We start from the raw sequence: 22,667 nt of genomic DNA, 5'->3' as shown, positions 1-22,667 counted from the left end.
TTTTATTCTTCTCTCTACCTCTTCTCTTAGCCCTGTGTACTTACTTTGCTCTGTTAGTTGTGTTTAGCAACTGCTTCCTGAATTAAACAGAAAAGTGGGTATGTGGATTTCCAGTCATATTCTGTGAAGCTCCTTACTGCATAATCTGACCCAGGAGGGGGAGCCTCTGGTCCTACCGGCCCTGTTTCTGCAAGAACAGTTTTTATCCATTATGTTTGTCTTAACACCCCTAATGAAATGTCATTTGAACAAAGGATTCTGTGGGTAAAGGGTTTGGAAATCATTGAACTAAAGAATGCTCTTGGCCTGGTTTACCATTATACTTTGGCTCTGGCACATGTTAGGAGAACACTTTGACTGTTCAGTTATCCAGTGATGTAAATCATGATAAATGTGTATAATAACAGTTATTATAACAAGATAATATATATAATAACCGTTACTCTGTTGGTCCCTGAAGCCACATTTCCATGTGGCCAAAAGGACAGAACTATGCAATTAGTTATTTGTCTTTGGAGCCTGTACTGGGTTGAATAGTGTTTCCCCAAATCCATGTCTACCAGAAACCTCAGAATGTAACTTTATTTGGAAATAGAGTCTTTGCAGATGTAATCAAGTTAAGATAAGGCCATACTGAATTAGAATGGTCCCTAATCCAATAACTGGTGCCTTAAAGGAAGATGGAAACTTGGACACAGAGACACAGACATACACAGGGAGAAGCCATGTGAAGACAGAGGCAGAGATTGAAGTGATGGATCCATAAGCCAAAGATCACCAAGGATTGCCTGCAGCCACTACAAGCTAGGAGAGGGACATGGGATAGTTTCTCCTTCAGAACTTCCAGACAGAACCTTTCATTTATCTCTCTTACTTCATTACCTGCTTCCTGAGATCATTTCCCAAATAAATTACCTGTACTTTTACTCAAGTCTGTGTCCAAGACAGTGAGTACTGGAAGTGGCTGTCAATGAGTGGTGGCGGATACCTGCAGCCATAGCTCCTTGGGAGGCTGAGGCAGGAGGATTGCTAAGGCCCAGGAGTTGAAGGCTGTAGTGAGCTATGATCACACTACTGTGCTCCAGCCTGGGCAGCAGAGCAAGACCCTGTTTCTTAAAAACAAAGAAAGACAATCAGGTTGACATTGCTTAGTGGGACTGAATCACTCAACGGCCAGATAGCAACAAGAACCCTGGTGCTGGTGGAAGTAGCATCATAATAACTAAGAGTCTCAGAGAAAGTCTTGGTTAGGCTGATGGGGAGCCCTTGGGGAAAGATTTCCCATTAGAGGAATCCTATGATGAGCAAGAATGGACCAGCTCTAGAAACTTTGCCATGTTTAGTCTTTGACCAGGACTATGTGGCCTTTGAGTGAATGCTGAGAAAGACCTCAAAGTTGAGGCAGCTGGAGGCTGTCAGATAACTACATTCCTCATGGCAATTTCTTCCTTTAAAGGAGATCTGAGTGGTACACCCCAACGGCTGGATGCCTAAGGCTCCGTTCTGTGTGGAACTGGGTTCTATAGTGTCAATTGTGATGATGGAATTCCAGAATAGCAGAGGTCAGGGTAGTAACATTTAACCATCAGCATCATGGTGGATGTAATTATCATGCCAGGTAGAAAGACCAGAGTTGCATCTGGGGCACTGAGTCCTGCACATATCTGTGGCAGTGTCTAATAGACTATATTTTCCTTGGGGCGAATGAGATAAAGAGTGAGCTAGCACATTGCTTGGCTTATACAATCAGAAAAAAAAAAATCAAGAGTTGCTGTGAAGAAAACTGATATCAGCTACCATACTGGAAACCTGCAATCTCTGGTCCAGTTTCCAGCTTAGTTAATTCTTTTGATCAGAGACCACCAATTGGAGAGGCCGTGTCTGCCTAATGAAAGACCCCTCAATGTCACTGCAAGCATATACAATATACTTATATCAATCCTAACTCAAAGGAAACTATAGCTGTTTAACAGAGTAATTGTATGCTATAGAAAGAGGAAGACTTTTGAGAGCTTTTGGACGTAGGCTCTGAACTGATGCTGATATCAGGGGATCTGAAAATGCTTTCTTGGCTCCGTGATTACAGAGGAGACATGTGGAGTCTTGGCCTAGATCTATGTTACAATATGTAAAATGGGTCCAGAGACCCAACCTGTGATCATTTCCCCAGTCCTCTTGGGCATAACTGGGATTGATATTCTTTGCAATTGGAAGAATGCTCATATTGTTTCACTGACCTGTGAGTAAGAACCCTTATGGTAGGAAGAGCCAATTGGTTAAGGCAACTACTTGGCTTCTGCTATTCTAAAATCCTATCATCCCCGAGATTTTTTCTCCAAGCCAAGACAATAAATCAGAGCAATATTATATCCTGGGTGGAATTGCAGAAATTAATACCATTTTTCAATATTTAAAGAATGCAGGAGTGGTGGTTCCTATCATATTCCCATTCAGTTTACTGCCATCACCCCTGAAAAAAATCAGATGGATCAAGATGGGTGATGATGAACTGAGCCCAGTGGTAGCCTCCAAAGCAGTATCTTATTAGAGCATAGTATCACAGGTCCAGGTCCAGCCTCTGGCACTTGGTATGTGTTTGAGTAACTGCCCAGTGGGTTCACCTTGCCCACTCCCTAGACAGAGCTGATTTATCAAGACAGGGGAATTGTGATAGAGAAAGTAATTCACACAGAGCTGGCTGTGAGGGAGAACTGAGTTTTGTTATTACTCAGATCAGTCTCCCCGAGCATTTGAGGATCAGACGTTTTAAGGATAATTTGGTGAGTGGGTGGCAGCCAATGATTTGTGGATGCTGACTGATTTGGTCGGAGATGAAATCACAGGGAGTCGAAGCTGTCTTGCACTGAGTCGGTTCCTGGGTGAGGGCTACAAGATCAGATGAGCCAGTTTATCGATCTGAGTGGTGCCAGCTGATCCATCGAGTGCAGAGTCTGCAAAATATCTCAAACACTGATCTTAGGCTTTATAAAAGTCATGTTATCCCCAAGCGCAATTTGAGGAGATTCAGAATCTTGTAGCCTCCAGCTGTATGACTCCTAAACCATAATTTCTAATCTTTTGGCTAATTCGTTAGTCCTACAAAGGCAGTCTAGTTCCCAGGAAAGAAGGGGATTTGTTTTGGGAGAAGGCTGTTATCATCTTTGTTCTAAATTGTAAACTAAGTTTCTCCCAAAGTTAGATCAGCCTACACCCAGGAACGAACAAGGACAGCTTGGAGGTTAGAAGCAAGATGGAGTTGGTTAGGTCAGACCTCTTTCACTGTCTCAGTTATAATTTTGCAATGGCAGTTTCAGTTGTTGGTCTGGCAAATGTTTTCTTTTCCCATCTGGAAAGAGGATCAAAGCAGAGGACATTTATGCAGAAAAGATAGCAAAATATATTCCATGCTGCAAGGTTATGTTAACTCTTCAGGTTTTTGTCACAGTATAGTAGGAAGGAACTTTGTGTATCTTAACATTCCACAGAGCATCATAGTATTTATTATATTGATGACATCATGTTAATTGTGTTGGTGCAAGGAAGTGGGAAGTATTCTGGATACCTTGGCAAGACCCATGGGTCTTGAGTCATAGCCTGAGAGATAAATCCTACAATGATTTAGGGGTCTGCCATACTTATGAAGATTTTAGGGACTCAATGGTTTGGGCTATGCAGGGATATCCCCTTTAAGGTAAAGCAAATGTTTTTGTACTTCAAACTTTTCACCCCCAAAAAAGAGCACAGTAGCAATGGGCCTCTTTGGACTGTAGTGACAGTACATATTCTACTTCAGAATACTGCTTTGACTAATTTCTTAGGTAAGTTGGGAGACTATTTTGAGTGGAGCTCAAAGAAGGCTCAGAAGCAGGTGCAGCCTGTAGTGCAAGCTACTTTACTGCTTAGGCCAGAAGACCAGGCATATCCAATGGAATTAGGAGTAATCATGCTAGGTAGGGATGATGTGCAGTTTCTGGAAAGCCCCAGTAAGAGGTATGCAGTAAAGACATCTAGAATGAGCACAAATTAGCGTATCAGAGAGGTACTCACCATTTGAAAAACAGCTTCTAGAATGCTACCACAGCAGAAATTGAGTGCCTGACAATGGGAGTATCAAATAACTATGGGCTTTGTCATGAGTTAGATTCCCCAAGTCATAATGTCAGGAAGGTGAAGTTACAATCTTGTATGATAGAAATACTACATTTGGGTTTCATTCCTGTAATCCCAGCACTTTGGGAAGCAGAGGTGGGAGGGTCATTTGAGGCCAGGAGTTTGAGACCAAACTGCAACATAGCGAGACCTCGTTTCTACAAAAATGAAAAAAAACTTAGCTGGACATGGTGGCATGTGCCTGTAGTCCTAGCCACTCAGTGAGGCTAAGGTGGGAGGATTGCTTGAGCCCAGGAGTCCAAGGTTACACTGAACTATGATTGTGACACTGCACTCCAGCCTGGGTAAAAGAGTGAGACCCTGTCTCTAAAAAAAATAACTAAATAAAAGCACTTTAGGGAGCTTGTCAGGTGGCACAAATAAGTCACAAAATTCCAAGGACAAAGAGAAAAATCACAGATGTGTGAAGAGAGAATAAAAGAACATACCATTTTAAATAAAAATGTGATTGTTAAATGTCTCATCAACAAATATGGATACTGAGGACACAAGCAATACTTTCAAACTTTTGATAGAAAATGACTCTGTACCTAGAATTTGTTACCCAGCAAAACTATCAATCCAGTACAGGGAAAAAATAAAGACATTTTCCAATATTTTCAAAATAAAGTCTTTTTTTCCATTAAAAAAATTACCCAGGGATGTTTACTAGAAAAAAAATAAAGAACTTAAAAAGATACAGCATTCAGAAACAGAAACCAGGAGTTCAGTGGAAATCAGTTGCAGCCATCCTGCAGCTACATTTGGGATTCATGCCTGTAATCCCAGCACTTTGGGAGGCAGAAGTGGGAAGATCACTTGAGGCCAGGAGTCATCCTGCAACTGCTTTCCTTGAAAGCACAAAATGCGATAATAGCACATAATAGAACAGGAAGCACAGGCTCTGTAAAGAACATCTTTTAAAAAATGGTGTCCATCCCCAACTTGTGTAATTAAGAACACAGAGCATCTTAATATCCTGAAAGTGTATTTCTCTATAGTCATCAAAATAATAAAAGGAAGACAATTAGAAGGTAAAAAAAACTTTATGTCATGCATAGTCCAAATACAAAATGAAGCAAGGCCCACACTGCCCTTCTGGTTTGTACTGCAGTTTCTAGAGAGTTCTGCCTGGTCCTGTCTTGGTCAGAAGATGAGGCTTTCCCATTGTGATACTGTCATCCTGAGGCAAGAGAATAGGGCCTGGAGGCAGGGAACCTAAGGACTTCCTAGAACTAAATCAAATGAAACACTTTAGCTATGATAGGAAATATCCTCTTCATTTATATAGGGCATACACCAAGTAAATAACTTTGTAACTTCACTTTAGCTTCTTCATTTACATAGGGCACACACCAAGTAAACAGTGGAAACCTCTAGAGTGTATATAAACCCCGGAAAATTCTGTAACTGGGCTCTTGAGCTACTTGCTCAGGCCCGCTCCCATCCTGTGGAGTGTACTTTTGTTTTCAGTAAATCTTTGCTTTTGTTGCTTCATTCTTTCCATGCTTCATTTGTGCGTTTTGTTCAAGATGCCAAGAACCTGGACATCCTCCACCAGAACAATCTCACAACATGTCAAGTTTCCAGAGATTGGTGAGCATTTTCTCAAACTAAATACTCATTGACGATGGGTGGTAAATGCTCCTTGGATGTTAACGTGAGTGACAGCTTGGGTTGAGTCAGGTTCCACTCCATTCTTTTTATTGGGAAGGAAAGGTCTTCCTCTACCCTTTCCTTGGGTTTTGTCCAGTTCTTCCTCACATTTCTGATAGGCCCTTCTGCTTTCTTTTACATCCTCTCCATCCCAGTCTTATCTACTTTCTGGGAGTAGAAGCATTGATACTGCAGGCACACTTCTGGATCTTTATGACTGGCATTTTGTCCAGTGGCTTCGATTTTACTCTGAGTGTTATAGACTTTGTGGCTACTTCCAAAGTGGGTAACTCATTTCTGTTATAACAAGATATACAAAGGAAATTTCCCATTGGTTCAGAATTTTAGCTAAACTCTCAAAGCAGAGGAAAATGGTTAAAGTATCCCCACATTCTTTTTTTTTTTTTTTTTTTTTGGTGGAGTCTTCCTTTGTCGCCCAGGCTGGAGTGCAGTGGCGCGATCTCGGCTCACTGCAACTTCTGCCTCCTGGGTTCAAGTGATTCTCCTGCCTCAGCCTCCCTAGTAGCTGGGATTACAGGTGCCTGCCACCATGCCCGGCTCATTTTTTTTGTATTTTTAGTAGAGATGGTGTTTTGCCATGTTGGCCAGGCTGGTCTTGAACTCCTTGAGCTCAGGTGATCCACCCGCCTCGGCCTCCCAAAGTGCTGTGATTACAGGCACGAGCCACCGTGCCTGACCCAAGTATCCCCACATTCTAAAGAGAAGTGTTAGAGATTCACTATTTGCTAAGGATTGGCTACTGGGCAGCCAGACTGGCACAGCTACCATTGCCCGCAACAGCTTACTTCACAGAAGGCTATTTGTGGAAGGACACATGATTGTGATGACGGAATCTCCAAGGGACTTCCCCTGCCATCATCAAGCCTAGAACCATCCTTGATGGATGCTCTCTGAGTTGTGGAGTCACAGCTCCATGGAACTGGAGTACAGTTTGGTGAGAGAATTATTGGGAGGGTTTTCTTCTTTAAATAGTTTAAATAAAGTTGTGGGAGTGCTTTCCTGGAGTTTGGGAGCATGCGTGACTCCAGAGACCGGTGCTTATTGGTCACCTCGATAATTTTAAAGACAAGGAGAGGCTGACTGAAGTTTCCTCTGGCAGCTGAGGGCAGCTATGAGGGAAAGCCGCATTTAGAGGACAGGGCATCAAGGGCTAAATGGATGCCAGGCAGGTGGCAAGGCTCAAGTCTGCTTGAAAGATCTTTGTCTTCCTGAGTGAGGAGGCCTTGGCAGGAAGAGGCCATGGGGTGTACTGCCAGAGGATAGAGTTGGGTGGGGGTGGTGATGAGATAACACCTGGAAGGTGATTTAAGTGCATTGTTCATGTCAGGAAAAGGTGCAATTTGGAGATCTCTGCAGCTTTGTGTGTGGCTTTTGTTCATCAACGCTGTCAATGAACACCTGCCACATTAAAGGGCCCGGGCAACTATTGTTGGCCAAAGGAGAACCACCAACATGACCTAAGTGAAAATTCCTTTGCTCCTTTCTCCTCTGATACCTCCTTTCCCTTCGTCTGCATCAGATGATCCTGCAGTAAGAAGGGAAGAAAATTGGAAAGAGAAAGATCATTCCATCTTTCTCCACTGCTGTCCTGAGTGTGGGTCAGGCCTGAACTGGAGGAAGGAAAAGAGCCTTGAAATGATGGTAGGATTTTGGTTAGACTGAACTGGACATTTTAACATCTAAGAACATGACTTTTCTAATATCTGAAAGTGGCAGCATCTGCTTGGGTTACCCTTAAAGAGTACAGAGGGTAAGTCTGATGAAGCATTTTTTAAAAAAATGTAGGTTTTATTATTATTCAGGTATGGTAAGGCCAACAGATTAGGAGATGAGGGTGATTGAGAAGATGGCTTGTTATACTCACAGATCCCAAGAGAAGAGGGCATGTCATGCCATGGGGGGGCCACCTGGGGAAGCACCAGCATTGGCCGGGAAGCTGAGAGAGGGAAGGGAAAATGGGTAGGAGCCTTCACTGTGATTTCCACAGGAAGGAATGGGTGAGGCAAGGTCAGCAGGTGTGTTTGGATTGGCTAGTTTAAATAAAGTGGTGGGCTCTGGGGCCTAGGGGCTGTCTTTGGTTGTCTGGTTTTTGGCCCTGGGGTAATTAGGGCAGAGGAATAGTGGCCCTGAGTGTGAGAGTGAAACTGCCTTTGCAAAATTATGACTGAGACAGTGACAGAGATTTAACCTAACTGACTCCATCTTGCTTCTAAACTTTAAGCTGTCCTCGTTCATTCCTGAAGGTATGCTGAACTAACTTTGGGAGGAGCTTAGTTTATAGTTTACGGTTTAAAACAAAGATGATAACAGCCGTTTCCCAAAGCAGACTTCCTTCTTGCTGGGGGACTAGATTGCCTTTGTAGGACTCCCAAGCCACAAGATTAGAAATTATGGTTTAGGAATCATGCAGCTGGAGGCTACAAGATTCTGACCCTCCCTAAACTGCTCCTAAGATCAGTGCTTGAGAAATTTTGCAGACCCTGCACTTGACAGATCAGCTGGCACCACCCAGATCGATAAACCGGCTCATCTGATCTGTGGCCCTCACCCACTAACTGACTCAGCACAAGAAGACAGCTTCAATTCCCTAGGGTTTCATCTCTGATCCAACCAATCAGCACTCCCGACTCATTGGCCTTCCCCCACCCACCAAATTACCCTTAAAAACTCTGCTCCCCGGCCAGGTGCAGTGGCTCACACCTGTAATCCTAACACTTTGGAAGACTGAGGCGGGCGGTTCATGAAGTCAGGAGTTTGAGACCAACCTGACCAACATAGTGAAACCCTGTCTCTACTAAAAATACAAAAACTAGCCGGGCATGGTGGCGCATGCCTGTAATCCCAGCTACTCAGGAGGCTGAGGCAGGAGAATTGCTTGAACCTGAGGGTTGGAGGTTGCAGTGAGCCAAGACAGAGCCACTGCACTCCAGCCTGGGCTACAGAGTGAGACTCTGTCTCAAAAACAAACAAACAAACAAACAAACAAAAACTCTGCTCCCCAAATCCTGGGGGAGAACTGATTTTAGTAATAATAAAATTCCTGTCTCCACACAGCCCACTCTGTGTGAATTACTCTTTCTCTATTGCAATTCCCCTGTCTTGATAAATCAGCTCTGTCTAGGCAGCGGGCAAGGTGATTACAAGAGTTCAATAAAGGAAGTGATTAGGGGCAGGGGCTCTGGGTTGGTTGCATATGGAAGGCATGCTTTCAGGGAAGTTCTTTATTATCTCTAGATATGGCAAAATCTGGGAGGGGCACTCCCATCCCAGGTCAGCAAGGCCTAGATGCCAAACCTTCAAATACAGAAATGAGAGAATATGGTTATTACAGGAATGTTTGAAGGCAGTAGGAAAGGAATAAAAAGAGCTGTTCTCTGATGTTACCTAATTAGGTTCATCCTCTGTACTCTTTAAGAGTAACCCCGGCAGATCCCAACCCTTTCCTGCCACTTTCAGGTATTAGAAAATCATGTTCCTGGATGCTAAAATGTCCAGTTTAGTCTAACCCCAAACCTAACTGATCATCATTTCAAGGTTTTTGTCTCTTCCTCCAGTTCAGTTTAGTAAAATGATTAATTCATATGGTGGGCCAGAGTTGGGGAGGGAAGACAGACTTTAATTTTTCCTTTTATAAAATATATATACATATTTTTACCATGTTTATGCATTCCTTTTATAGACAACATGTACCATTTCAAAAAAACTCTTACAAAAGAAACATAAAAAATTGTTTTTAGAATCTATATTTTTGAATTTCCCATTACAAAAAAACTCTATAAAAATGCTACTGGTTGTATTTGATAAAAATTTTGCACTTGATTTTCCACTATTTAATTTAGTATTGATCAAACTCTTTGAAGGTGGCAAAGAGTGTTTTTCTTTCTTTCCATTTTCAGCTACTGCCTTCTTAAGCAGATTTTCAATGACCTAAGTTCCACTGGAAGTAGACCTAACATAACTAGGATGAACAGGAAACCTCTGAATGTGAAAGTGAACACTATTAATACTTACATGAAGGCAACAGGCATGAACTGGAACAACCTTGGCCATGCTGGGACGTATGTTCACCCTAAGCAAAGGTCTTCTTCATTGGATTCTGTTTGCTTTATGGATAAACTTCAAACTCTTTAGAAAAGCACACAGCCCTGTATAATTTGGCCCTAGCCTCTCTCATGCTACTCCATGCTTCCATTTTATGCTTGGGCAGAGTGTAACTGCTTGTAGAGCTATCCCTGACCCACCGGCAAGCTATGCTTAACCCTCTGCTTGTTTCTGGAAGTTGGCCCATTCTGCACCCCACCTGATTGACCTCTCTTTTCACAGGGATGATGCTTATCCCTACTCAACAATTTTGTTAATTTCCTGCAGAAGAGCCTTGAGGGGGCAGCCTGTGCTACCATGTGCTTATTTGTTTATTCATTTATTTACTTTGAGATAGGGTCTTACTCTGTTGCCCAGGCTGGAGTACAGTGGTTTGATCATGGCTCACTGCAGCCTCAAGGTGCTGGGTTCAAGATATTCTCCCATCTCAGCCACCCAAGTAACTGGGACTATAGGCACCACCATGCCCAAATAATTTTTGTATTTTTCATAGAGATGGGTTTCACTACGTTGCCCAAGCTGGTCTCGAACTCCTGGGCTCAAGCAATCTGCTCACCTTGGCCTCCCAAAGTGCTGGGATTACAGGTGTGAGCCATCGCACCCAGCTTATGTGCTTATTTTTATTATTCTCTGCCACATTGTTTATACTTGTCTTAGTAACTTACTTACTTAGGTCTTGGTCCCTCCACTAGAGTCTGAACTCCTCCATGGTGACAGCTGCCTCAGTCTGTTTTTAATCATTGGCCCTGACATTTAAATATTTGTTGAATGAATGAGTGAATTAATGAATAACACACTTCAAATCCATTTTCTTAAAAAGCCTACAGTCTTTAGAAGGCAGAATGACTTATTCTTGGACAGAAATTCATGGATGTATCTATCTAGAACACCCATGAATTTGATCTTGATATCATTAATGTAAAACTTGCTTATCAGATTAAATGATTACTTTGAGAGGATGGATATTAAATGCATTGAGATTTTAGACCTGTTTTGAAGATCAGTTCTTTCTTTTATATATTTGTATTCTTTACTGATTTAACTTTTTATGAAACTCCATCAGACAGGATGACTCAGGGCTGGAGCTCTGAGTTTTAATTTATTATTTTTTCCCTGACATCCTGCAGTTTGAAGTATAGTCCGCTACCCAGATAACTGTAGATAAATATGAAGACTTACCTGGATTTAAAAGAACTAAGATGATCTGTAACGCCTTATGGAAGATGTAAACACAAGAAAGGGACTATCATAAGGATGGTGGAAATGTTTTTTTTGGTTTAGAGTACAGGATGTTGCTACATAGCCTGGCCTCTGTTTTTATGACTCAAAGAGAACTCAGAACTCTTTGATCTCAATAGAGCACATAGTATCTGGAAAAGGAAATAATCTAAATATCCATTAGTAAGGCACTAGTCAAATAAATTATAGTAAATCCATACAGTGGAATATTAGGCAGCCATTAAAGTCAGTGAGGCAGCCGCTGAAGTCAATTTCTTTTTTGTTTTTTTTTTTTGAGACAGAGTCTTGTTCTGTTGCCCAGGCTGGAGTGCAATGGTGCAATCTCGGATCACTGCAACCTCCGCCTCCCGGGTTCAAGCGATTCTCCTGCCTCAGACTCCTGAGTAGCTGGATTATAGGCACACACCACCACACCTGGCTAATTTTTGTATTTTTAGTTGAGATGGAGTTTCACCATGTTGGCCAGGCTGGTCTCGAACTCCTGACCTCAGGTTATGTGCCCGCCTTGGCCTTCCAAAGTGCTGGGATTACAGGCATAAGCCACTGTGCCCGGCCTGAAGTCAATCTAAGTGTGGTCAGTACTTAGATGTATAAGTACGTGTATAGGATGTATAAGATGTATACTTAAATGAGGGCAACAGGCTTATACAACATTTAGATGTATAAGTGCTGACAACATTCCATATATTAAGTGGAAAATATAGAATAATACATAAAGAATAATACCATTTTTGTTAAATATATGCTAATGTGACAAGATACAAACATTAAACTATTCAAATTTTTTGTAACTTTTAGTTTTGAGATAATTGTAGATTTTCATGCAGTTGTAAGAAATAATACAGAGATTCCATATGCCCTGCACACAGTTTCCCCAGTCTTCTACACTATTGTACCGTATCACAACCGTGAAATTGACATTAATACACTTCATCAATCTTAATAAGATGAAGCTATTTTTAATTAATTTTTATTTTTATGAAAATTAAAATTACCAAAGTGCAGTGGTGTGCACCTGTGGTCTCAGCTATCTGTGAAGCTGAGGAAGGAGGAGCGTTTGAACTCAGGAGGTCGAGGTTGCAGTGAGCTGTGATTGTGCCACTGCATTCCAGCCTGGGCAACAGAGCAAGACTCTATCTCAGAAAACATTTATACATGTACATAGTTCAAAATTAGTGATGAAGACTTATTACTACTAAGTATGAACAGACTAATGTCCCAATTGTCTATTGCTGCATGGCAAACCACCCTGATATGCACTGGGTGAAACCAACAACAATTTTATTATACCTCATGATTTTACAGATCAGGAATTCAGGCAGGGCTTGGCTGAGTGACTTCTCTGTTCCACATGGCATTGACACGGTATGTTTCAGCTGGTGGCTGGCCTGGTCTGGTGGGTCCAAGGTAGCTTTGTTCACATGCCTGCTGTCTTGGTGAGGTGGCCAGAAGTTTGGGCTGAGCTAGTTCTCTCTCTCTTTTTCTGCAGTCTCAGGGCCTCTCCATGTGTTTTCTCGAGCAATGTGTTTGGTCTTCTGGAATTATGATTCATGGATTCAAGAGACCACGGTAGAAGGTTCTAATCCTCTTAAAAAGCAAGACTGATCATGGGAAACTGTCCTGTCCACTAGTACATTATTTGTAAGTAGTAGAGGCCAGCCCAAATTCTTGGGGAGGGAAGATGAGCTCCATCTCTCCATGTGAAGGGTGTCATTTGTGGCCATCTTTAATCTTCCACAGCTTAAATGAAAAACAGAAGCCCTCGCTCATCCTTCACTTCTCCTGATGCCTGCTCCCCTGAGGCAACCACTTTCAGCTGTCCAACTGCTTATGTTGGTGTTTAACGCCATGTTTTTGAACAACATGTCTATGCTGCCATTTCCCTGGATTTATCAATTTCAGACACTAGCTTCTTTTCAGAGTAGATGGGGTCTTACCTCAATCTTTCTCCTTCTCTCTAATGTCTCTCTCTGTATGTCTCTTTCTTGCCCCCTTACACACACACACACACACACACTCTCACATAGACACACACAGAGATACACACATACACAGACACACACACTTTCCCTTCTCTGATTACCGCAAATACAGCAATGTCATAATTTGGACAATATTATGTAATCTACTAATTCTATTTCCTCCTGGAGACCAAACCTCTCTTCCAGAGCTTTCTGCCCTCCTGCTGCAGTCTAGACTGGGTTCTCTAGGCCTGTGGCTGTCAGCTGTCATGCCGGGCCTTCTCTTCATTCTTATTCTGGGAAGTCTCTTTGTCTCTTTCCTGGGTTGGGGCCCCTGTTTGTCTGAATGCCTTATTTTCTCTTTTTTGGTTAACTACCTTGTTTTACTGGAGATAATCTATTTTGGCCCCCAAACTCATCTTGGGTTTGTCTCCTTCCTTCCTTCCTTCCTTCCCTCCTCCTCCTCCTTCTTTTCTTTCTTTTTTCTCTTTCTTTCTTTTCCTTCCTTTCTTTCTTTCTTTCTTTCTCTCTCTTTTTTCTTTCTCTCTTTGTCTTCCCTTCTTTCTTTTCTTCCTTCCTTTCCCTCCCTCCCTCCCTTCCTTCCTTCCTCCTTCCTCCTTCCTTCCTTCCTTCCTTCCTCCTTCCTTCAAGCTTGCTTTCTTTATCTTTCTTTCTTCTTTCTCTCTCTCTCTGTCTCTCTGGAAGTCATTTGTCTTGTTGCGCATAGGAGGACGGTAGTAGTGAATGTTTGGGCAACCTTCTTTAGCATGGAAAGCAAACCTCTCCCTTCTCTTTCAGAAATGGGAGATCTGGAAATACTGTTTCTGGAGAAAGCTCTTCCTGACCTTGAGGAAAGGAATCAATGCTCTGGGGTCCAGGTTTAATGGATTATCATTCCTGTTAGCCATTAATAGCTACTGTGTCAGAAAAAGAGAAAATAGAATTTTTCTGCAGCGGCAACAGGAGAAAGGGGACGTAGGTTAAATTGGCTGAGGAAGGGGGGAGAAGTGTATGTGTGGAAGTGAACACAAGGGCTAGCAGGGAGGTCACTGCCAGAGAAGTTCCACGACCCACCCTGATGGTCCTGGTCTGTATTGGGAGCTTCGGTGCTGGCCTTAAGCATCCTGCAGGTGAACAACAGCCACTGTGGGTGCCCAGCTGAGTCCTCTTTCCTTTACTCTGCAGCAATCAGAGGAAGCTACACTCTGATTTGTAACCTACTTTGGTCTCCAGGACAACCATAAGACCAAAGGACTCCTTGGACACCTAGTCAGGAGGGTGGTGAGTTGAACTGAGCAAGCTTGAGCATCTCAAACTGAAGTGGACACTTGCGTTTTATACAGAGTAGAAGTATAAAGACACTTGCGCTTTATACAGAGTAAGGCCCAAATTGAATTAACCTGGAGTGAGTCTGCAACAAGCCTAGTGTCTGCATTTCTATAACTGACCTCAGCTAACACTGGAGCTACTTAAATTCCCAATGATTTTAGAAAACTATTTTTTTTAAAGTGTGTGATTTGAAGGTAAATGAACCTATTCCAATTTAACTGCTTTATTTTTGTGGTTGCATATATAATCATATTTAAGCAATTTAAAATCCAAACTCCCTTTTGGAGCTGTTTTATTTTCTGAAGGGTCTTCCTTCCTTTTTCTTATGCCCAAGATGGTGTCTGGGTGCAGAAGGAAGCTTATTTACCTTCCGGCTTTGGGGAAGGGCTCCTTACCCAAGTGATGTGGTTCTCTCGTTTCCCTGTTGATCACCAGCTAAGATATGTACTCACCTCACTTGACTTCTATCCTCACTGTGTCTGCTGATAAAATGTCAGTTTTGTCCTCCATTAGCTTTCTGGCCTACCTGTGTAACCCAAGGCCTTCAGTGTCATCTCATCTCTCTCTGCAGTGACCCAAAGGCAAGTTCATAGATTCCTGACTCTTGGCTAGCTTCTATGACTTTCTCTAGGAACAAGTAGGAGCTTCTAGCTCTTTTCTATACTGCAAGGGAAAGTGTAGTAAACTTGAGGATGGCTAATACAGTCCCCTCTAACAACTCATGCTTCTTTCTCCTCCACTGCAAACACACATGCTGGTTTAGGCCAGCAGGCACTATGTGTGATGTGGTGGTCTGCCCTCTGTCCCAGACAGGAATTGCAGTGCCTGAGGGCCTTTTTCCACCCAGGGCACAACTCGCCAGTTTGAGGTTTCTAGCTTATCTCTCTTCTCTGCCTCATTTCTGGCTCCACATTCAACCCCTCCACTGGCTAAATCTTAGGGGTCCAGAGTGGGACCACTGAGATCCTAAAGAATACAGGCAGGGCGTGCACTTTGCTCCCTGCTAAGCTCTCCTGCTGCTCAGGAGGGGTGTGTGCCCTCTCCTCAATCTGGTAGATACTTCTTTCATCATTGGTTTTGAAATCCTCCACTGACGACTTTGTTGTTCTGGGTGTTTCCTCTGTCCTCTCCTCTCAAATCTTAATGGTGGATAGGGTTTTAGGGATTAAAAAATCTCTGGATTACTGAAAGGAAAAATGTTTAGAGAGGCATTTAAGATGATTTTTCTTATTATCACTTTTAAACCCACACTGAAGGTCTAGGTCCTATACCTGTTCTGTTGGAATCTTGGCCAATCTCACAGTTTTTCTGGTCATTCTTAGAATAGTTATAATGGCCTTTGTTTAAAAAACAATTTCATATGAAAACTAAAATATGCAGGTCAGCATAATATTCAAACCCTTATACTCTTACCTAAATGTCATTACATAGGTTTCCCCCAAACATCACCTCCTCAGGGAGGCTTTCTCTGACCATTAAATGTAGCCTCATGGAAGTTCTAGGCAACCTTTGCCATTTCCTATTGTAACACCTTGATTTAGTTCACTTAACATATACATATTGGGGGCTTACTACGTGGCATCCAGAATTATTCTAGGCACTAGGAATATCACAATAAATAAGATAAAGCCGGTCCTTTACCTAGTGGAAGGACACAAGCACTAGACAAACAATTAAATGAGCAAGAAAAATATCATTTAGCAGCATGTGCTATGCAGATAATTTTTTTTTTTGAGACAGAGTCTCACTGTGTCACCCAGGCTGGAGTGCAGTGGTGCAATCTTGGCTCACGGCAACCTCCGCCTCCCAGTTTCAAGTGCTTCTCCTGCCTCAGCCTCCCAAGTAGCTGGGACTACAGGCACCTGCCACCACACCAGGCTAATTTTCTTTTTGTATTTTTAGTAGAGATGGGGTTTCACTATGTTGGCTAGGCTGGTCTTGAACTCCTGACCTCGTGATCCACCCACCTTGGCCTCCCAAAGTGCTGGGATTACAGGTGTAAGCCACCACGCTCAGCCTATGCAGAGAATTTAAACAGAGTGGTATGATAGGGTGACTCGGTGGCTAGTTTAGATTGTAGGGTCAAATAAGATCTCTCCAAGGAAAGAGCTGAAATCAGGACAACCACCTTTAACTTGTTGCATACTGTGTGATCGACAGAGGCAAAATCTTGTAGGATTGTACACCATGCAGCGTAATTTCTGGATGAGAGTTCATGAGCATAACCAGAGAATAGTCTTTGGAGTATTCTGCAACAACCTGGTGAAATGACGAGTGATCTCACGCATGGTCAGAGGTAATGCCATTATTTTGCCTCAACCAATTCATGGTTCAGTAGAGTATTAAGCTCCCATGATCCTTCTATATTTTGATTGAAAAAGACCTGAAATTCTGGGCTGATTACAAAAATGAGTGGCTATACCACCTAACCAAGTCCAAGGAGTTTTGCAATTCATATTGTAATTGTTGGATATTTAAAATGATACTGGATCTGAGAAATAGGGGGACAATGTAGAGAAAGTGGTGAACTCAGAATCCCTTCTGCCTGATGAATATTGAGGCCAAGTATATTTGGAATCTAGCACTTGGTGGAGGTGTGTGGGAGGGGAAGGAAGGAGTTAGAAAACAGTCTACTATTTTTTTTTTTTTTGAAACAGGGTCTCTCTCTGTCACCTAGCTGGAGTGCAAGTGGCACGATCTTGGCTCACTGCAACCTCTGCCTCCAGGGTTCAAGCAATCCTCCAACCTCAGCCGCCTGAGTAGCTGAGACTGCAGGCATGCATGAACATGTCAGGCTAATTTTTATATTTTTTTGGTAGAGGTGGGTTTCACCATGTTGCCCAGGCTGGGACAAGCTACTATTTTATAGATTTTCCGTAGACATACACAGGAGTGGAAGATAGGCACGTTAGACTGCCCTGGGGCTTCATCTCCTGCAGCAACCCTAACTGATAGATTTGGAACACTTAGAAAGACTCTTTAATGTGGAACAGCTTTGAGATTAGGACATATCTGTCAAATAAAAGATTAAGGGATATATGCAGATAGTATACACCTTCAGCTTCTTGGAAATGTATTTTCTCTGATTGGTTCTCTAAGAAAGCATACATATATAAAGAAAAGATTTTGATTTAACTTGGGTATATAGTGTATAGTCAACTGTTAAACTGAGGAAGTTTAAACACCATTATCATAAAAAATTATATATATATATATATACACATATATATGTATATAAAATGTGTGTGTGTGTATTTGACTGCCAGAGCAATGAATATTCCTTATAGAAAAAATCTGCACAGTTATGTTTCCACTGGTACACAAAAATAGCCTTGAGCATGACTGAGATGCCTTCTGACTCCAGCCCTAGGTGAGTCTTCCCCTAGTTCCCCTGGCTAGATGGTGGCCAAGGTAAAGTGTTCATACTGGTGCATTGGATGGTTATCTTTCCAGGATGCTCCTATAAGGCACTATTTAAAAAGGCACTGATATAGTTTAGATATTTGTCTGTGCCCAAATCTCATGCTGAATTGTAATTCCCAATTGTATTAGTCCATTTTCATACTGCTATGAAGAAATATCTGAGACTGGGTATAAAGAAAAAGAGGTTGAACGGACTCATGGTTCCACATGGTTGGGGAAGTCTCACAATCATGGCCGAAGGCAAGGGAGGAGCAAAAGCACATCTCACATGGTGGCAGGCAAGAAAGCATGTGTGGGGGAACTGCCCTTTATAAAACCATCAGATCTCATAAGCCTTATGAACTATCACGAGAATAGCAAGGGAAAAACCTGCCCCCATGATTCGATTACCTCCCACCAGGTCCTGCCCATGACATGTGGGGATTATGAGGGCTACAGTTCAAGATGAGATTTTGGTGGGGACAGACCCAAACCATATGATTCCACCCTGGGACCCTCCAAAATCTCATGTCCTCAAATTTTAAAACTGATTATGTCTTTTCAACAGTCCCCCAAAGTCTTAACTCATTTCAGCATTAACTCAAAAGTCCACAGTCCAAAGTCTCATCTGAGACAAGGCAAGTCCCTTCTGCCTAAGAGCCTGTAAAATCAAAAGCAAGTTAGTTACTTCCTAGATACAGTGGGGTACAGGCATTGGGTAAATACACTCGTTCCAAACAGGAGAAATTGGCAAAAACAAAGGGGCTAAGTCCGAAATCCAGTGGGGCAGTCAAATCTTAAAGCTCCAAATGATCTCCTTTGACTTCATGTCTCACATCCAGGCCATGCTGATGCAAGAGGTGGATTCCCATGGTCTCAGGCAGCTCTGCCACTGTGGCTTTGCAGAGTATAGCCCCTCTCCTGGCTGCTGGCATTGAATGTCTGCAGCTTTTCCAGGTGCACAGTGCAAGCTGTTGGTGGATCTACCATTCTGGGGACTGGAGGCTAGTTGCCCTCTTCTCACAGCTCCACTAGACAGTGCTCCAGTGAGGACTCTGTGTGGGGGCTCCCACCCCACATTTCCCTTCCCCACTGCCCTAGCAGAGGTTCTCCATGAGGGCTCTGCCCCAGCAGCACACCTCTGCCAGAACATCCAGGAGTTCCATACATCCTCTGAAATCTAGGTGGAGGTTCTCAAACCTCAGTTCTTGACCTGTGCTCACCTGCAGGCCTGACACCATGTGTAAGCTGTCAAGGCTTGGGGCTTGCACCCTCTGAAGCAATGACTTGAACTGTACGTTGGCCCCTTTTATCCACAGCTGGGACACAGGGCATCAAGTCCCAAGACTGCACAAAACAGCAAGGCCTTAGGCCCAGCACAGAAAACTATTTTTTCCTCTTAGGCCTCCCTGCTTGTATTGGGAGGGGCTGCCGTGAAGACCTCAGACATGCCTGGGAGACATTTTCCCCATTGTCCTGTAATTAACACTTGGGTCCTTGATACTTATGTAAATTTCTGCAGCAGGCCTGAATTTCTCCTCAGAAAATGGGTTTTTCTTTTCTATTGCATCATTAGGCTGCAAATTTTCCAAGCTTTTATCCTCTGCTTCCCTTTTAAACACAAGTTCCAATTCCAAACCATATCTTTGTGAATACATAAAACTGAATGCATTTAGTAACACCCAAGTCACCTCTTGAACACTTTGTTGCTTAGAAATTTCTTCCACCAGATACCCTAAATCATCTCTCTCAAGTTGAAAGTTCCGCAGATCTCTAGGGCAGGGGCAAAATACTGCCAGTCTCTTTGCCAAAACATAGCAAGAGTCAACTTTGCTCCAGTTCCCAACAATCCTCATCTCCATCTGAGACCACCTCAGCCAGGACCTTATAGTCCATTTCACTATCAGCATTTTGGTCAAAGCCATTCAACAAATCTCTAGGAAGTTCCAAACTTTCCCACATCTTCTTGTCTTCTGAGCCCTCCAAGTCTCTAGGAAGTTCCAAACTTTCCCACATTTTTCCGTCTTCTTCTGAGCCCTCCAAACTGTTCCAACCTCTGCCTGTTACCCAGCTCCAAAGTCACTTCCACATTTTCAGGTATTCTTATAGCAGTACCCCACTCTACCAGTACCAATTTATTGTATTAGTTCATTTTCATACTGCTATGAAGAAAAACCTGAGACTGGGTAATTTATAAAGAAAAAGAGGTTTAATGGACTCAGAGTTCCACATGGCTGAGGAGGACTCACAATCATGGCAGAAGGCAAAGGAGGAACAAAGGCACATCTTACATGGTGGCAGGCAAGAGAGCATGTGCAAGGGAGCTGCCCTTTATAAAGCCATCAGATCTCATGAGACTTATTCACTGTCACGAGAATAGCCTGGGAAAAACCTGACCCCATGATTCAATTACCTCCCACCAGGTCCTTCCCACGACAAGTGGGGATTATGGGAGCTACAGTTCAAGATGAGATTTGGGTGGGGACACAGCCAAACCATATCACCAATGTTGGAAGTGAGACCTGGTGAGAGGTGTTTGGTACATGGAGGCAGATCCCTCATGGTTTAGTGCTGTTTTCATGATAGTGAGTTATCACAAAATCTGATTGTTTAAAAGTATTGGAGATGAGTGAAGAGAGCTTCCCCCCACTGTCTCTCCCTTGCCCCTGCTTTTGCCATGTGACATGCCTGCTCCCCCTCCACCTTCCACCCTGATTGTAAGCTTCCCAAGGCCTCCCTAGAAGCTGAGCAGATGCCAGCACCATGTCATCTCCTGTAAAGCCTACAGAACCAGGAGGCAATTAAACCTCTTTTCTTTATAAATTACCCAGTCTCAGGTATTTTTATAGTGATGTGAGAACGGCCTAATACAGGCACTTTTCTATGTATGGCACAAATAGGCCTTTGTCCTTAAGCCTAACATACAGACAGAGGACATGGAACTCATAGGAAATCCTATGCCTGGAGACATAGGCACCTTTGATCATCAGTGAAGACCTTCTTCCTTTCCAAGACTGCCATTTCCTCCCCCTCTCACCTTCTCTGGGAACTTCACCTATCAAGTATCTTTTTATTTTCATCCCTACACAATTTTTTCCTTTCACTGGTGTCAATTCTTCTGTCCTAAAAACGCTGAGGTTGTATTTTTCTTGAATATACATACACCCTTCCTTTGCCCCTGCTGTTTCCTTTGACTGCTGCCCGAGTTCCCTAGTGTTCTCACAGTCACACTCCTTGGACGAGCAGCCTGTGTTTGCTGCCTGCACTTTCCCGCCCACCCTGACTTAATCTTGTTACCTCTCTTACTGGTTTGCAGCTTCATAAATGACTCAAATTTTCACGTGACAGCTATTTGAGAGGGGCATGTTCTGTAAAGGGCAATTGCAGCTGCTTTCTGGCATGAGTAACATTTGGAGACACAGAAACACCTAACAGTCATACCCGCTGAGAGTCTGAAATGGATTCCTACAGGGGTCGACGTGACTATCCCACAGAAAAGCCATGCTCTTTGACAGCAGCTGGGACTGCAGCTGTGGGGGAGGAAGCTTGGATTGTCAATTAGGAGAGATTTTAGTATATTATACTAAGATGGCCCAGTAAAGAAAGTGAAAGTAATTTTAAATAGGAGCCCAAATTTAGTATGCTGAAGAATCTAACATGATCAATGTCTGGAATTTGTCATTTATGTTCAGCAGTGAAATAGAAATGTGTGTCTTTGCCCAGATTCTTCCTGAAGCTGACCTTGAACCAAGGATTTGGGTGTAAGTGGTTTGTTAAGGCACAGCTTCCAGAGGAAATTAGTAAGGGAGTGGAAGAAGTAGGCTGCGGGAAGGAAAGAGAGAAACTAAGTAAAGTTGAGATGTCAGGTGAAGTCCCAGACTCAGCCTGATCTCCAGGGTGCAAGGTGTTTACCCCACCTTGAGATACAAGAGCTGGTGTAAGTCCACACCAGTAAGTCATTGGCTATAGGTCGTGGTGGGGGTGGAGGAGGACATACAATTCCCAGGCAGTTCTTCTTACAGTCTAGGTGGGCTCCAGTGTCCAAGGGCGAGCCACCGAATGTTGCAGGTGTAAATATTAAGCAGTAGAAACACTGCTGAGCCCAGGAGTTCGAGACCAGCCTGGGTAACATAGCGAGACCCCCCTCTCTACTAAAAACAAAAAGTAAAAAAATAAAAGAAAGTCAGGTGTGGTGGCATGCACCTGTACTCCCAGCTACTCAGGAGGCTGGGGTGGGAGGATTTCTAGAGCCCAGGAGGTCGAGGCTGTAGTGAGCTGTGATCATACCACTGCACTCCAGCCTGGGTGAAAGAGCGAGACACTGTTTCAAAAACAAACAAAATCCAACAAAAAAACCCCAAAACATTGAAGCTGGAGATGAGTGAAGAGAGCTGGTAAAATGGATGCAAGGGGGTCCGGTCTGGTCTTTGACAGTGTCTGCTTATGTGTCCCTAACAGTGTATGCTCCTCCATCGTGATGGTTCCAGTGTAAAGTGGGGCAATTTCATGGCATCTGGAGCTGCTGAACTCTTCAATGATGGATCAACCCAGGACTAGTTTGGCCATTCTGGAGACATCCTGGCTGTAACTGGTGATATTAACTATGCACAAACCTTATGATCCAGCAGCAGTCCTGCTTACATCTCCCAGAGAAATCATGCAAATCCCCCTGGAGACTTGACAATGATGTACAGCACTGTCTTGTTTAGGGTAGCAAAGGACTGGATAAGTCAGATATATATCCCCATATGTATTAGTCCGTTTTCAAGCTGCTGATAAAGACATACCCGAGACTGGGCAATTTACAAA

The 22,667-nt window shown here is 43.1% G+C and overlaps 1 long non-coding RNA gene across 1 annotated transcript; it reads left to right on the top strand.

Moving 5' to 3' along the window:
* The first annotated feature begins 3,488 nt into the window (after window positions 1–3,488).
* Window positions 3,489–22,402, top strand: LOC134809810 (uncharacterized). Its single transcript, XR_010156350.1, has 3 exons — window positions 3,489–3,691; window positions 5,682–5,745; window positions 22,317–22,402. It is a non-coding gene; the product is annotated as an uncharacterized LOC134809810 (long non-coding RNA).
* Window positions 22,403–22,667: the final 265 nt, after the last annotated feature.

Source organism: Pan troglodytes, chromosome 3 (genome assembly GCF_028858775.2).
Source record: "Pan troglodytes isolate AG18354 chromosome 3, NHGRI_mPanTro3-v2.0_pri, whole genome shotgun sequence".
Taxonomy (NCBI): Eukaryota; Metazoa; Chordata; class Mammalia; order Primates; family Hominidae; genus Pan; species Pan troglodytes.
This window is presented reverse-complemented; position numbering and strand designations above follow the sequence as displayed.